The following is a 15608-nucleotide window of genomic DNA, read 5'->3' as shown; positions in this document are numbered from 1 at the left end:
CTCAATTTACTTTGATTTTCATGAATTTATTCAACAGTTTGGGGTCTTATATTATGAATATTATAAAGCTAAGGAGGCGGAACGATGTTATGGAATACACAATATTTACACTATTCTATTATGAAGATTTTAGCTCTACAACGCTTGGTAGGAAACATAAATAAATTGGGTGAACAAGCAAATTAATTTAGGTTATTGGAAATTGTATCCACTGGTACGAATAAAACCGCAAGTACTGATTGTGTTACCAAAAAACGAATAGACAAATTCAATTATAAATTAAACAAACAAATTGTTTAATCACTTAAATGCGGTCTACCGTAAACCGCTCTCAAACAGAATAATAAACAAGGCAACTGGACGTGGCACAACAAAAACAAAACACGGTCGTATCATTTAACGTGTGCAATTAGTAGCAGTCGCCGCAATTTGTACTTTTTGCCAGGCGGTCGCTCGTCATGACGTCACTGCAACTACCACGCCGCCCAATTCTGGTCGCGTCACGTTCGACAAAGCCGCAATTAGCGACCGAACTGACCATCACCCTCTATTTGTAAAATTTTACCGACGGCTTTACAATACCAGTTTTGTCGTAGTGAATTTTTCCTGAACGGACGTTCCGGAAAGGCGGAAGCTTTTCTCACTTCGGAGTGTTTTTTTATCGAGAAAAAAGTAGATGAAAAAGATTTTTTTTGTTGGTAACATACATGAAATCCAAAGTTTTGTCATACACTACATAATATATAATATACACTCTCATAATGAAATCGATATCAGATCATCACATGATCCTTGTGTTGACCAGCGTTGCAAAATGAAATCGATGATATAATAATTATAATTGTAAATATACGCTACTAATTTTAGTAACCATTGGACCAATGAGCCAAAACTAAAAACGCATTAAAATTAAAAACCATTGACTATAAAAATAAAACTGCACTCAAAAAGCCCGGAAATGTTCACTAGGAAGTAGTTTTGAGATCTAAAATTGAAGATTTCGAGTGCAACATGATAGTGGTACGTGCCTCCAGTAATGCACGTACAATGGTTACTGCCTGGCAGTCTGCCCGTCCCCTCCGACATATTATATCTTTATAATACTAAGGAAACGCACTTACAGATACATATTAGAGAGACGTGTGTTTTTGGGTTAGTTTTTAGGAAAATAAATATAGTTTCTGAAAAGATTCCGACCGATGTTGTATGGTGGTTATTGTGGTTAGATCTGTAGCTTTACAATGTTTATTTAATCAAATAAAAGTAGGATTTTTTACAGAGATACAGTCATTAAGTATTTATTAATATTACCAGAAATCTTAAATAAAATACATATAATTTAAATAAAATAAATTCATTTTATTTCAGACATTGGGCCCATATCGTTGTGATTATTTTATATAAATGTCACTTAATTTTGTCATTTAGTCACATCATTAGATACATCAAAATAAAATAAATATAGATAACAACATAAAAATAAAATTAAAAAACAAGAACAAAACAGAAATTTGACATGAAATTTATAGAAAATAAATGTAAAAAGAATATATCATCTCAGAAGTAAATGCAATAAATGATTTGAGTTTGAATTTGAGTTAAGTTATTTTTTTCTCGTAGTCGTAACTTGTACGGTATATGAATAATATTCCCAAAAAAGCAAAAATTATACAGTAATTTCTCAGTCAATGATTCACTAAGTACAAAACATTAAAGTGTAATTTGCTACAATATTTTTTAAACATACTTTCAACGAGATATCACAAGACACTTCTTATAAACATCGTTTGCATGTAAAAGCTATCCTTACGACTCAACTTAAGTTTGAAGATGGATCACCTAAATATATCTTAGCTACTTACTGTAATAAAATAAAAATTCAAGTAGTATGTAAAATGCTGAGAGGCTAATGGAAAATATTCTAATTTATTTACTGCTTCGAGTTTGGAATGTATAATACTCTATAGTACTGTTACATTGACAAATTGCTTGTTTTTCCATAAGCTACGTTGAATTATTTTGTTTTAAAAATATGTTTAATAAAATGAGTGAGGTGTTAAAATACAGCCAAATTAAAAGTACCCTTAATCGACGAGAACTTGTAAGAATCGTAACGATTAGCGTTCCATTATGGTACGGCAGACTATGATAGTCTCTGCCTACCTCCATGGGGGACAAGCGTGAGGTTTTGTAGTGTACCTATGTATGTATGTATGAGGTGATTACGAATACCTAATTGTGAAAAAGATACAATACAATATAGGATATAACATAATACAGGTGTTAAGTTCGTTTTTTTTTTATGGAATAGGAGTCAAACGAGCAAACGAGTCACCTGATGGTAAGCGATCAGCGCCGCCCATGGACACCCGCAACACCAGAGGAGTCACAGGTGCGTTGCCGACCTTTTTTTAAAAAGGAGTATGCTTTTTTTCTTGAAGGTTTGAAGGTCGTATCGGTTCGGAAATACCGCCGACGACAGCTCATTCCACAGTTTTGCTGTGCGAGGCAGAAAGTTGCGCGAGAAGCGCACAGTTGTGGCCTGCCAACCATCTATATGGTGGGGATGGAAATGCTGTCGTGTGGGTCGATGGCGAAAAGAAGCGGCAGGAATAAGACCAAACAATTCCTCAGAGCACTCCCCGTGGTATAAGCGATAGAAAATGCACAACGAAGCTACATCTCTACGCATTGCCAAAGTGTCAAGTCGGTTTGAAACTTCCTGACACTAAACAATCCGAACCTCACGCCGCTGAACGCGGTCCAGAGGATGAAGCTGGTACTGGGGTGCCCCCGCCCAAAGATGAGAGCAGTATTCCATATGGGGCCGAACTTGCGCCTTATATAGAAGCAGGCGATGGGCTGGAGTGAAATACTGCCTCGATCTGTTGAGCACACCAAGCTTTTTCGAGGCTAATTTAGCCTTATCCTCCAGATGACCACGGAACTGGGCGTCGCTCGAAATGTTGATGCCAAGTATTCCAATACCGGCTGAGGCAGTCAGAGGGGTACTTTGAAACTGAGGTGAGACGACCAACGGTAGTTTCTTAGCGGTAAACACGCAGACCTGTGTCTTAGTAGGGTTAAACTGGACCAGATTAAGTTCACCCCAATCTGAGATTCTCTGCAAAGAAGTCTCGATTTCTGACACAAGTCTGTTTCGGCTTTCGATGACGTTTTCCCGAGAAATGTTAGCGCGGCCGGTATAATAGGCATCACCTGTACTGTCATCCGCATAACAATGAATGCCGCTGATTTGCAACATATCATTGATATGGATTAGGAACAGGGTAGGTGATAGCACGCAGCCTTGAGGGACACCTGCGTTCACAGGTCACAGTTCACAGACAGAGAGTCGGAGCATTCCCCGTCGACAACGACCTTAATGCTTCTGTCTGTAAGGAAGCAGGAGACCCATTCGCCCAATTTCTCGGGAAGCCCATAGGAAGGAAGCTTCGAAAGAAGCGCTTTATGCCAAACCCGGTCGAAGGTTTTCGCCACGTCCAAGCTCACTGCCAACGCTTCCCCTTAGACTCGATCGCCTGTGCCCAACGGTGTGTCAGGTAAACCAGAAGATCCCCAGCCGACCGACCTTTACGAAAACCGTATTGTCGTTTACCGCTAAACATATCAAAATATGAAAAAATATAAGATTGACGTGAAGTTGCAGGAATACATATTTTTTTAAACGTTGCCCAACTTAATTATCGTGCGTGCGTTTACAAACATACGAGTTCACACACATGACACGCAAACCAACGATTTGTGGATGACACAAATAGTTGCTTCGTGCGGGAATCGAACCCGCTACATTGTGCGGCTTCCCATTACCCAGGCACCACACCAACAGAGCAGTCTTAATATATTTATCAGCTATCAAAAACTTTACTATTTCCATTGCTCTGTGAACATTGAAAATTGAGAAAATAGATTCCAAATACTTATACTAAGTATATTGACTTCAAACAAACAAACTTTTATATGAAATCGTCCAAAGTCTAGTTAAAGAATCGTTTCTCAAAACGCGACGCTGTTTATCTCACAAACAGATCTTTGCCTCGTCTCAGAATAAACTAGAAATAACTTTTCCTTTTCATGTATCGATAAGGAAGCAAATCGATTTTGCATTTAGAATAATCGCTGTTTGATACCGTTATATTTTATTCGTATGTGAATGTTTTTCTTTTTATTTTATTTATTTTATCGGTTTAAGCACAATTTTATTCTGTTTGTTTGTGTGTATGCATTTAGAACAGGGTCGGATTTAGACTGAAGTCTATAGATACTTTCCAAGGAAATTCTTCTTAGGTAGGCGAAGTTTCAGACTTTAAAATAATAATAATACAGGAAGTGTTTTTTATTATCCGTCCACGTTTTTGGTCAGCTCAATCTTCTAAAAGTCTTAAGTCGACTGTGTCTTTGGATATTTTCAACATTTTGTTGTAAAGGTTATATAAACAAATTGAACAAGATAATTATGTAAAATTTATCAATCTGCATGATTATGTGAGAAGATTATAATTTTAATCTAATTTCTTTGTTTACCGTGATCTTACACGGACCAAACCTTAGCTCGCTAATTATACCAATATCCCTTTTACGATGTATTCATAATACTGGGCGGCGATGGGGGCCTGATAGTATCAACAGAGAGGACCCGGAATTAACTGACACGTCCGGGGTAAAATGGAAATAGTTAATTGAGACACCCTTTTGAGATAAGCTTAATTATTTGCTTTAATTGGATCACTGATGAATTTTCATTTAACAAGACTTTAGTTATTTCTTAAACGTAATCGCCCAACTGCCTTTTTGATCTGTAAGTGCCACATACTCTTACTGAGTACTGAATATTTTTAATACTTCTTCTCAAGTCAGTCCGTAGAAAGTAGGTGTGCACCTGTACCAAATTTCGAGAAAGAAGAGTTTGTTTTTTAAATCACAACACAACTAAATACGGCTCTGGCGATTTGGTTTACGCATTAATAAATGTCACACATCACTCCCTACATATTCCATTTTGATAAATACAACGGTAACCAATTTTTCTGTTTATTTATTTTTGACTTAAATTAACACGATGACAAAATTGAAACGCAATACATCTCTGTCTTATCCCCGCATGGGGAAAGCGTGGTGTTGTGGTGTTACATTACGTTATGTTTACATAGGGCTGATCGGTCAGCCGTAGCTGCGTTATGTGTCGCGGTTTCCATATAAACATGTTAGTATGTACCTATGTATATTGTATCTCGCATTCATGTCTTAGTAACGAAATTTTCGGTTATCCTGGCAGTCAGGAAATAAATGTAATTTCTTTTTATGTTATAATAAACTAAGATGGTTATTAACTCGACTTAAATATAAATCTGATTATTTTCACTTTTTTCACTGACCAAAGCTGAAATCATAGTCATGACCTTGAGGACAGTAGTTGTGGTTGGCATTCAACACTACCATTTATATTTTTAGACTAATGTATTATACGTAATATATAAAGCTGAAGAGCTTTTTTATTTGTTTAAATGTCCTGATCTCTGAAACTGCTGGATCGATTTGTAAAAATATTTTTGTGTTGTATAGAAGATTTACCGAGGAAGGCTATAGACTATAAAACGCTACGACTAATAGGAGCTGAGCAGCGTGGGTGAAACCGCACGGGAGTAGCTAGCATTTTATGAAACCAAACCTGACAAAGAACGGGAGCATTTCAACACCCTTTAACTCATGAAAATCATAACCATTCACAATAGTTGACAAATCTCAACCACTCCTTAAGACTCACTTGTAACAATTTACCACATTACCTGCCTACCCACGTGAGATATAAGCGTGAATACCATTAGTGTTGCTCGAGTATAAGACAAGCGTGTAGTTAAGCACATCCCCGAAAAGTTATCAAGTCGACATATCTCTGTATTATTGTGCATAAGTTGTACGTTACTTGTAAATTGGAACATCCAAGTTTCTTGCCCCTACTATGAAACCCTTTAGGGATTTCAGTTCTGTGAAAATCTTACTACATTCTTGATCATCGTATTAATTATTATGTTTTCGGATTACTCACGTAACTGTTTGACGAGGAACTCGACTAGTTTTAAGCCATGCTAGGCTTATATTCCTGAGCAGCATTCCGCGATACACGATGCGGCGATTGTCGCGCTGCTACAATTGAGGTCCTCGTCAAACAGTTACGTGAGTAAGCAATAAGATAACATAATAATTCATTTATTATTTCTCACAAAAGTTATAATATTTATTTAAAATCATCGATTTTATCACAAAAATCACAAGAACGATTGATGAATTCCAGAACTTTAGCCAACAATAAAAATAAAACATATAATTTACAAGCAACAGTTCTAAACAAAAATAAAATTAGTTTTTAAACGCGAAATCTTGACAGAACTACAATTGTCCGTATAATCGTCACCACCAACATTTTCATAGCACTCATTCCTCAATATAAACATATCCACCATCTGCTCTCCATTTCATGAGCGAAATAACTCACAACACTCAAAGAGGGGATTTAGGGGGAAACGCACCCAGTCATGGAAGATCAAATAAATATCGCGCTGGTGTGAATATTCTTCGATAGCTGGGGAGATTGGGAGGGGTCCCAAATCTACGGAAAGGGTGGTAAGTGAAGAAAATAGATAATTTATGTAATGCTATGATAGACATCATTTCGCACACAAATCTCGTTCATTGATACATGGGTCGGAATGAAATGTCATGAAATAAATGCGCTTGCCGCTCCAAGTGACGGACGGTCACATTTGTTAAAAATGTCGCTCTGTTTCTGGAGATTTATTTCTGGAAGTTGGCATGGCGTTTTGTTAGGGTCCTTTTCTATTTGCAAGGTTTATTGATTTAGATTTTTCTCAAAAAAAATTATATCTATATTTGTAACATTAAAAAAGAAATAATTGATCCATTTATCATCATCATTTATCCATTCAAAATTAGTATTAGTATCCACCTCACACGTATTTTGGTATCATTATTTAAGCATTACAGGCAATTTTTAAGTAACCAAGACTCAATAGTCACTTTGTTAAACAGGTGAAGAAAACTTAAACCCTTTATCGAGAAAATCTTAAGCACCAATGGTAAGGGCCCGTCTCAAATTCATCCCACCATAATGTTTCAGATAATAGCTTTTATAAGTTGAGCGTAACTTCTAAATACGTTTACAACAAGGACGCTGTGGGCGGCGTGAAAGCTGGTATACAAATAAACTGTGTTTCAAACCCGTTGGGGTACTGGAAGACTGTTCGAAGTATTACATTAACATTTTCTGCGCTGTGGCCGCGTATTGTTGATGTGCATTTTTAATTTCCGTTGCTATCGCGTCGAGTGAGTACTGTTTGGAAATCTTCTTGTGTGTAGTAAAAAGTTTGTGGGTAAAGATATTTGATGAGTTAAATGTAGTTTTTTTTTCATATCTTTTCTAACTTTTTTTGTGCCGTGTATAGTTGAAAGCATTAGTGTGCTCTCGAAAGAACCAATGATATCTTTTTACTCGAGTACAATTTTATTTGATTTATGATTTTACTTTTTTGACATTTGCGTTTTTTGTTAAAATGTTTTTTTTTTGGTATTTCATATTATTAAAGAATAGAGATTATTTTATCATTTTCCAGCGATTCAAAAGAAATACTATCAAAAAACCATTTCATTCGCAAGATGTCATCTCCATCGAATGTATTTTAAAATGTTAATGCAATAAATTGTATTCATCTCGACTGTACATCGATGTAGTTAAATTGTCATTAGTTCTATATCAGAGCTCGAAGTACCGAATAATTGCTGATGTGCTGGTTGAAAGTGCTATTTATATTAAATTAAAACATTTATTTATTTTTTAACTTAATTGCTGAGCACGAATTTGAAAGTGCGGTTTCAGTCTTGTATATTTTTTATGGAACAACCTGTTAAACGAGCAGACACTCGCAACACCAGAGGCATTACAAGTGCGTTGGCGACCTTTTGGGGGTTAGGAATTTAAGGGTTGTTGGGGAATCGGAGTTTGGAAAGATTGGGAACCTCACTGAAACAGCGCAAGCGTTGTTTCACGTCGGTTTTCTGTGAGGCCGTGGTATCACTCCGATCGAGCCGACCCATTCGTGCCGAAGTATGACTCTCCCACACTTGAATTGTGTGATGTTAAAACACTTTTATAGGGCCTCACAAATAATTTAATGTAATACCGTTAACAATATTTAATGTTACAATATTCGGTCGTATCTCGAAAATAAAGTACCCAATATCTGGTCCATACACGCCCAACATTTTACGTTTTTACGAATACGAAAAAAAATAAATGTATAATAAACCTAAACTATAGCTCAAGTAATGGCTATAGCAAATGGAATGAGGAAAATATCTGGAAACGCAGGGCCGGGCCTTATTGAATGATATTATATTATAAATCCCAATGGACCAGATCTCTCACGATTCTCCGGCGATATTGATTTGAGGCGACTTCGAAATGGATCTTCGTATGGAAATGTTGGGAACCCCTGTTATAATGAAACGTCCGATGTGTTGCTTATCTGCGAGGTTGGCGAGGCTGGCGAGGTTAGGGTTAGAATGGAGATACGCGCCTGTACATTGTACAATAGTCCCGAAACTTTATTGATGTATATTCACGTGCGGCGGTTTAGGGTTCAGTAAGGATGTACACGATGTGACGTATGTAGTTGTGTAAGGATCTAGAGAACATTTGACTATCTTATAAAATGTCTATGATGGTTTTAATAGTTGAATATTTTACACAATTATAAAATGGTTCGTATGAGTAATATTACATTGAGTTGTCTTTTTCTTGGCTGTTTACTGATTTAGATAAGGATTCTGAATGATTACTATTTGCTCTTGGTAACTTCATGTGATTATTTTTGAAACATCTCGATCAATCTTGATGGTTCATATGTATTTATAATTAAAACAAATTTCGGTTACCATTTATCGAACCAGAATCTTGAGCTTTCAAACTTATAATTAGAAATTATTACCTATTTTGGCCATTATCATTCCAGCTTCACCTGAAGTTATTAAAATGCAAAATCAATTATTATTTATTTAAACTTTTACCTTAACTTTTCAGTCAAAATATTCTGCATTTTCCAGAAAAGCAATCAGAAATATTTGCTCATGAACCTCTTGGCACTCTTTCCTCCCAGCCCTGGAGGCTACAGGGCGCTTATTAAGAAATATTACCGGCTTACCGAACGAAACAAAATTTTCCAGTAAATAAAATATTTTAATAGATTTACAAATCCAATTATTTCACATCAGTGGTGAAGTTTGAATGGAGGAAAAATAAAAACATTAAGTATTCAATTTCTTGCTGTTTTCTTTTCTGAGATTAATTTTGTTTTGAATGACGGCTCTGTGTTTCCGTGAGTATTTTTGTATTAAGTGCAATGGACTGTTCGCAATTTTATTGTAAGCTGCTTTTTTCATGATTGTTCTAAGAATTTCTTTTCACTTTTCAGGTAGCACAAAAGTATTTAATATTTTTTATAGTAATACATACTATTTTTTATAGTAATACATACTATAAAAAATATTAAATCGGTACTTCATTGAAAATTTTTATACTAAAACCACACTAATATTTTTCAAGCCAGAAATTACTTTCAATGATAATACGTTTATAAACCACGCTTGTTCTAATATAATTATGTCTAACATTATTAGTCCTGTCAACTAATTACTGCATACCACAATACTCTACAAAACCACTGAAATAACTGAAAACTTCATCACACACAAAATAAACACAACATGAAATAAAAATAAAACCAAAATACCGTTCCCGTTCACGTTCACGCCTAACTTACACAAGTTCCAAGTAATATAACAGAAGTCGGGACAACGCGAGACATTGCCACATCCATCAACCAACAAAAACTACGCTCCTTGACATCCTAGACCCATCTTCCCATATACCGCCTCAAATTCATCAAACGACGCCTTAACTTCATGCCTCACTCTTATTGTAAGGAAATAAGGTTTAGGTTTGGTTAGCAAGCGAGAAATGGGACAGATGTTCTGGAATTAGTTGTACTGGAAGTGTCTTTAAGTGACATTTATTTTGGGAATGAGTTCAAGAGTCTGCGGGAGTCCGTTTTTATAATATTTTTTTGGACTTTTATATAGTCACGTTTGACTCAGTTATTTATTTGAGTTTGTGACAATATAACATAGATTTTTATTTAAATTAGAATTAAAATTAATTATTATGATCGGCTTACTCACGTAAATGTTTGACGAGGAACTCGACTAGTTTCAAGCCATGCTAGAGGCTCATATTCATGAGCAGCATTCCGCGACACACGACGCGGCGATTGTCGCGCTGCTACTGGCGACTCGAGTTTCATCATAATAATTAATTTAGTATGTCTCTCGAAAGTTACAATAAAATCATAGAATTAAAATCTAATGTTTATTATAATTTTCTTGATGCGGTTTTTATGTTACTTGTCAAATGCAATACAACAATTTTGAGTTAAAGCTATAAATAAAATGAAGCCTTACACTACTTGAAATGCATTGCTGCACCATAATTTATCATACAACTGTAAAAAATGGATTTGCAGTAGTAACAATTTCGACGAACACATTTCGTTTTAAATCTCCGCTTTAGATTTGAAACTATTTATCATTTAGAAGTACAATACATTTAGCAAGGAGCTTTATTTAAAACCATATTTATTTCTTCTTTCAGCTATCTCCAATAAATTATTTTTTATTATTCCAAAGTGTAGTCCAAAAAGCTTCACAATATTAAGATGAAGTTGGTCTCACAATGTGCCTTAAAATTAATTGCTCTCATAAAATTTGACCTAAATCAAACTCTTTTTATACTTACTTAATTTTAGAGTGTTATTGCATTATAGGCTCTTTGATTATAGCATTAAAGTTGTTAAAGGCTTTTAAGATTTCAGTGTAAAATTAAAATAGCTTTAGAAGAGTGTTTTTTGGTGATAATTAAGTATGAAATAGTGTGAAGTTTAAATGATAAATGATAAATGATATTTATTTTGCAAATAGGTTATAAAATAACACTTTTACACGTCAATCTCTTAAATAACTAGATGAGGCCGGCATTTTCCGGTTTACATGTGAGACTAACTCACGTCTATTTATTAATATCACCCTTTTGGTCAAGTGGCCACAAATTCGATTGTTGTCTAAATTAAAATATGCAGTGTATCATGTGTCCTCATCATTGTAAAAAAAAAACGTAATGTTAAAACTACTCTATGCAAATTCTCACAAGTCACATCCAGTATCAGTAACTCTGTGTAAAATAAAGTGTATTAGAGCTGGGTTGAAGGCGCTCTTACAGCAGGAAATGTGTCTCATCGATTAGCACGTTAGTGCGGGTTCGGTGCCTGCGTGAGTACCACCCTTTGAACCTGATGTAACAGCCTGCCATTTTTAACAGACACTTTTTTGGGAAGATAATTTTAGACGGATTGGGGTAAAATATTTTTTGTCGGTCGCTTTTTGTTGCATAATAAATTGACCTCCATTGTCTTATAACGTGGGTCTAATATTTAAGAAGGTCTGAGTACTGAGTAACGTGGCATTTTAGACCTCAAATTCTACTGGTAATACTAGAATTTTCAATTTTAAAAACTTATCTGTCTCATCGTACTCTTTAATATTTATTTAGATGGTAGAATTGCATATTTTTCTATCACCAGTTTGTTTAACCCGTAAATCAAACCTAACGAATCCAGTACCAACTGCTCGCCTCGGGATTCACTATTACTACTAGTCGACCAACAAGATAGTTCTCATTATTATATTCTAAAAAATAATTTAAAACAGCTGCAGTAGCTGCTGGCCTACACTACAAACGGCAATGAAACGCATTTAACGTTTTTCAAATTGATACTTTTTAAACGATTTCATTCATTTTCACGCCGAACTGACTGTCCGGCAACGAGTGAAATTTTGTGATCGACTTTTCATTCGATTCCCGTAATTCAATTATGTGGAATTTTATACAACACTATTTCACTTTTACTGTATCGATAAAAATCAAACTGTGTGTTCTAAATATTTGTAGCGGACTTAGTTAGTTGTGAATATACGTAGTTTGTTAATTTTGGGATCACAGAGGGAGTTTGGGATTACAGGGAGGATAACACCTATTATTTTTGCAATCCAACTATCTAACATTCACTTTAAAACGTCTTTGTTCAAATCTAAGAATTATGTGACATTGAAAATAAAAAATATTGTGCAGAATTTGCAGGTTGCAAGAGTAATTGCTGGGCTGCAGAGGTCTCGGGTTCAAGTCCCGGGTCGGGCAAAGTAATACTGGGCTCTTTTTCGCATTTTCGAAATTTTCTTGGTGGTAGCACGATAGGAGTCTGTAATTGAGCCCAGTATAGGGCAATAGGCTCACTACCTAGGTGACATACCACCTATATCACATGGAACTTATGTTACAAATGGTGAAATGTGAATGTACATTGTACATTACGTGCAACTCTGAATGCGCCTTCGGGGATAAAAGGCGTGACGATACGATACGATACAGAACTTAACTTCAATTTCGAGTTTTTATTGATAATACTGACAAACATTCTCACAAACGTCCACACTCATTATACTAGTCAGATGAAATACGATCTCATTTCCCATTAAGCATTGGATCTTAACTGCATCTAGCTTGAGATCTAGTCTAGAATTTTCAGACTGTCCAGACTGTGGCATAATCTGCTGAGTTATGTGAGCATATTAAACGTGCGCTTTGCATATTAACGAGTCGTATGAAGACCAGTAATAGTACCTCGGATACGAATACCGAATAACTTTCATGATAGTTGGTCCACACGTTATGGGATCGTTTTAGACGATTTTCATCTTATGTGCTTTATTAATTTTATGATGTCGGTGTTTATTACGGGGTTTGAAATTCATTAGTGTTTAGATTGGCTTAAAATATTCTAGCATAATCCCCTTCCATCAATGGTTTTGCAGCTTATTTTTTAGCATCGGTTTTAGCGTTAAAGACCTATTGATCTCCAGATTATAATACCTCAATAGTGATCTTAGATAGGCTTTTGATACAAGGTTAACAGCTCATTTTTATTGTTAAACTAGCTGGCCCGGCAAACTTCGTGCCGCTGCCAACACTTTTTTCTCACCTTTTAAATCTTCCATAGACATTCACAAATAATTCAAGACATTATTAACCGACATGACAAAATTAGCCAAATAGGTCATGCCGTTTTCGAGATTTGTGGAGACAAACGAACATTGTTCATTTATACAATGAACATAATACTAAAACATCACAAACACATACAAAACACAATATATTTATTTAAACAAAAATGTTCGCAAAGAATTCGATACCATAATTATTTGTTTTTTTATCCCAATAAATACTTGGTTCTGAAATCATTATCTACGAAAAGTATGTTCTAAGCGTATATAATTGGCTGATACAAGTATGCTATATCAAGGCTGATCGAACAGTATTACAACGTAGAACTTCTAGTTGGGAGAACTCTATCAAAACTTTTGGTCTAGACTGAAAACTTGGTATAACTAAGTACTTATTATCACCTAAGGTTATCGACTGGAAATATAGGTTTCAGCAACTATCTTGTAAATCAAAGTATTTCTATAGAGCTGGGACTACGAGGTTCGTATGTAAATTGTGGACCAGTTTTATTGTTCTTTAGAGAGGGTGCTCAAAGTTAGAAGAGGTGTATAGTTGTGATCAGTATTTCTATTTTCTGGGACTGTGTTCATGAAAGTTTTGTCTGAGTCTATGTCAATATAATTTTAGAATTTTTTATAATACTTTTCGTGAGTAATACTAAATTAACTGAAAATGACGGTTTACTCACGTACATTAACTGAGAAAAGCTAAACAAGGACGCGAGTAAACCGTGATTTTTTAAGTTAATAATTTTATTTGATTTGCTAAGAAAAGGATTGCTGTAACAATTCTTTGTTTTGTGTATAATTTTTTCTAAAAAATTAACTCAAGAGGTAGATACATTATATACATACATTTTTTTTAAATAAATACATATTACACATTAAATACACTACTATTATCTAAGTACCAAAATCCCCAAATAAAATTCAGACGTAACTTTAATTACTTCACTACACAATTTAAAGATATTTCAACTTGAAAATGAGCTCGAAGGTTTCTCCTTGGGGACGCATCCAGTATTACATTTCAGTGGTGTTTCAGTATTTTATGTGTTTAAACCCTGAAAAGCCTGTAAAGCTGTAAAATGTTTGAGATGGTAACTAATTACTTGGTAACTAAGGGTACGGTGTTCTCAGCAGGTACGTGATATTCGTTTAACGATGTTGGTCTAGTATTAAACTGTTTTATGATTGAAGTTTCCTTATGGGTACCTTATTTTATTATAGTTGCTGAAGTTTCGTAATTAATTAGCGAATGTTTGATAATTTTGGGGGATTTTAGTGATTATAACATTAGGTAGTAGATCAAATTGATACTGGTTTTTTAGGACACAGGCTATTGATGAACTAGTAAGGGCTGATGCCTGATCCGGAGCTGCGGACTATCTAGCGAGTTTACCGTGGCACCGGCACGAAATTAGGTGTAGGAATAGGATGGTTTTTAGTCAGTAAAAGTCTGACCCTCTCTTTTGCCTCGACCAAGGCGAGAGAAGTAGATATGAATGATTCCCCCGCCCCTTAAAAAATGATTAATGATCATTACCAGCCAAAAATAGTCGTAAAATAACGTTGGTAAAAATAAATCCAGACTGACTTTGTAACTCATAAAACATTTCTTTTAACAAATACAAGACTTAATAAAGACTTTTAATTAAAATTATCAAATATCAAAACCAGTCACAACAAAATTAAAGCACAATTTCAAAAGTCGCCTCAATTAAACAATTCAATAGAATTCTTCAAACTCCTGCGAGCATGTAACGAGAGAGATTGGCGAATACATAAGATGCTAATTCACTTAATATTCTTATATATTATTAAATGGTACGCTTAATGATTATTAATTAATTCCTTACAGGGGACTTGCGTTATCAAGACGTTTTCCTTTTACTGCCTTCCCTTTCTTTCCCATTCCTTTCCTTGTCTTTCTTTCCATTCCTTTCCTTCCCTTCTGTCCCACCTTTCTTTGAGTAATTTATGACAAAAACCGCTCATAAGCCTTCTGTAATTTATAAATGAAACGTTAGAATGCTTTCTGTTTATTGCTCTCTTGCTATCTCTTGCTGTTTGGAATTTCTTTTGATTTCAAAATTGGTATTTATTAGAAACGGAATGATAATTTCCCGTTCTTTGTTTTTTTTATTTGTTTTTATACTTGAATGGGCTCTGTATTGTCACTAAGTTATTTTAAGTTAGTTGGTGCATACGGTGCTAGCTTAGAAGAACTTGTAATATTTTCTTAAATATAATCGTTTTATTTTTAAGTGTATCAGTATAATCTATACTAATATTATAAAGCTGAAGAGTTTGTTTGATTGTTTGTTTGTTTGTTTGTTTGAACGCGCTAATCTCCGGAATTACTGGTCCGATTTGAATAATTCTTTTTGTGTTGGATAGTCCAT

At 34.9% G+C, this 15608-nt stretch overlaps 1 protein-coding gene across 1 annotated transcript in view; it reads left to right on the top strand.

The window, feature by feature from the left end:
* The window catches only part of LOC118267661 (dopamine D2-like receptor), a 207278-nt gene that overhangs the window by 35793 nt on the left and 155877 nt on the right, over positions 1 to 15608 (top strand). The gene's annotated exons all lie outside the window — the stretch shown is intronic.

The sequence above is a fragment of the Spodoptera frugiperda genome, chromosome 6, assembly GCF_023101765.2.
Source record: "Spodoptera frugiperda isolate SF20-4 chromosome 6, AGI-APGP_CSIRO_Sfru_2.0, whole genome shotgun sequence".
NCBI classification, from domain to species: Eukaryota; Metazoa; Arthropoda; class Insecta; order Lepidoptera; family Noctuidae; genus Spodoptera; species Spodoptera frugiperda.
The sequence above is the reverse complement of the archived record's forward strand: the minus strand, read 5'-3'. Positions and strand labels throughout refer to the sequence as shown.